The sequence below is a fragment of the Parus major genome, chromosome 12 (assembly GCF_001522545.3).
Source record: "Parus major isolate Abel chromosome 12, Parus_major1.1, whole genome shotgun sequence".
Taxonomy (NCBI): Eukaryota; Metazoa; Chordata; class Aves; order Passeriformes; family Paridae; genus Parus; species Parus major.
Genome location: NC_031781.1, coordinates 6634501 through 6636633, shown reverse-complemented (window position 1 = coordinate 6636633; position 2133 = coordinate 6634501). Strand labels below are relative to the sequence as shown.

Here is a 2133-nt window from a genome sequence, read left to right as displayed (position 1 = left end):
TTAGGCTGCTCACCTGTATCTAATGGACTTACAGAGGCTGCCATCACTGAAAGGCTTGCATTCAAAAATAAGTTGTATTCAAATTTTTCTACAAATGTACTCAGGAAAAACACGTTGCTGGATATTATGCAAAATGCTGAGTCCCAGGAATAACGTTTTCTCTCTAGTTCTGATATATGTCAATGATAAACTTCTCTCTTTACTCTGTGAGTGACAGATTCTAACTAAGGGTGAACATGATATAATTTTGAGCTGAACCTCTGTGCCCTAGTTAAAAAAAAAAAAAATTACCTGTCTAATTTCACTACCTACCTTCATCAGAGAAGAGCTGTCATATTTTGATGCAAATTCCAGCAATTTACATGTTTCAAGCTGGTAGGCAATGTCTTCCTAGAAAAACTTGCCACCCTTCCACAATCTCCTGTGAAATGGCAAACCAGGTTAGAAAGATAGAGGAGATTGGATTACCTGTCTGCACCAGATCATTGTTTCTAGGAGATAATCCATAAATGATTAATCCTTCTAATGTTATTGAGCAATGTAAGGAGGGCTGCCTGTGACCTATTTCACCCTCTTACACTGTTGTTGTGGGAGTAGCTTTGCTATATAAATCAAATTGAGTATTTTCATACTTTGTTTTTATTCAGTTGTAACTGTAATTGAATGACTTTTCTCTGTTTCTTTCAATATTATTTCAGAATCTCTTAGAAGGACCATAACTGTTGGTTACACTCATATCCAAAATGTCAGTGGACACATATATGGCTGGGGTTTTTTTCTTTGTCATTTTCCTTGTATTTTATTAAGTTACCTTTTTTCAGAAAGTGCTGTTGTCTTTAATGTTTCATGCTTCACATTTTCTGGATTTTTCCAATTGTACAAGGAGAAAAAAAAAAAAAAGAAAGAAAAACGAAAGTCATCCATTCCTTTACAGAATCGTTACTGCAATTATTTAATGACAAAGAAACTTCTAGTTAAATTCACATTTCAGTATTGCCACAGCTGAGAAACTCAGATGCTATGCAAAGTAGTTCTGTGTTATCTCTGTTTTATACAGTGCACAGAAACAGGAAAAAATCCCATACTTACAGCTGAGTAAGTCAGTAGTCTCAGAACAATCTTCCTAAACCTCGTCACTTCCATGGGATGATCCTGCTAAACCTGGAGTCCCTTTTCACACCATCCTCTCCCACCAATTTCAATTGTTTGGATTAACACTGCTGCCCTATGGCACTGTTAATACATAAGAATTTGGAAAACTTTTCTCTGAAGGAGGAAAAAGATTTTGCACAGCTGAAAACAAATACCTGTCACCATGAATATGCAATAAGGTACCTGTGGCTGCAGTATTGGTGCAGATAGAGCAGAGTGCAAGTTGGAACTCCTAGGAAAGGCTGCTGATCCACTTGGCTCTCCAAAGAGCAGAACAATTGTCAGGGAAGGTAACTACACAACCTGAGCAGTTTATACCATATTTATACAAATGAGGAAAATGCTCAAGTAATGCCACCTGTGAGATAAAAGGATTTTTCAAATAAATGTCAGCACTTCAAAAATTCTAGCATCCCTTCCCTGTCCCTTGTTTTTTTTTTAAAGAATTAAATGCAAAATAAAAGTTCATTAAGTTATTCAGGAGGTTATGACCAGGACCTTTTGTCATATGTAGACCTAAGCCCAAATAAACAGCCCAAATAAAAGTAAAATTACAGCCATTATCCTGAAATTTAGAGTATAGATAACAATGCAGCTGCTAATCAATAGCCCAGAAATTGCCTCCTATTACAAAACAAGGAAAACATCTGCAAACAAACCAACAGAAGTCTGTCATTTGCAAAACAGCTCATGAAACCAGGAATTTCTGGCAATTGTTTTGAGTGGAAAACTTCAAAGATAAAATATGAGCTCTATGAGTCACTCAGATTTGCAGGACTCACTGGACCCTAATTCAGCCTGGAGTAATAACAGGAAATGCACTGACTGGGAGCACTGGCTGCACTTCTCCCTCATCTGAACAGCAGCAATAGATCTTTTGCTGAGATATTCAGCCAACAAGGGAAAAAGAAACGGACTGAAGAATGAAGACTTTTCCTGTAGGAAGTTTAAAGGAGTACTGCAGCCCAAATAAGCTTTGGG

At 37.1% G+C, this 2133-nt stretch overlaps 1 long non-coding RNA gene across 1 annotated transcript; it reads right to left on the bottom strand.

Moving 5' to 3' along the window:
- Positions 1 to 318: 318 nt before the first annotated feature.
- LOC107210174 lies at positions 319 to 1500 on the bottom strand. The gene is made up of 3 exons (XR_004499288.1): positions 1090 to 1500; positions 812 to 860; positions 319 to 421 (listed from the first exon to the last, which is right to left on the bottom strand). It is a non-coding gene; the product is annotated as an uncharacterized LOC107210174 (long non-coding RNA).
- Positions 1501 to 2133: the final 633 nt, after the last annotated feature.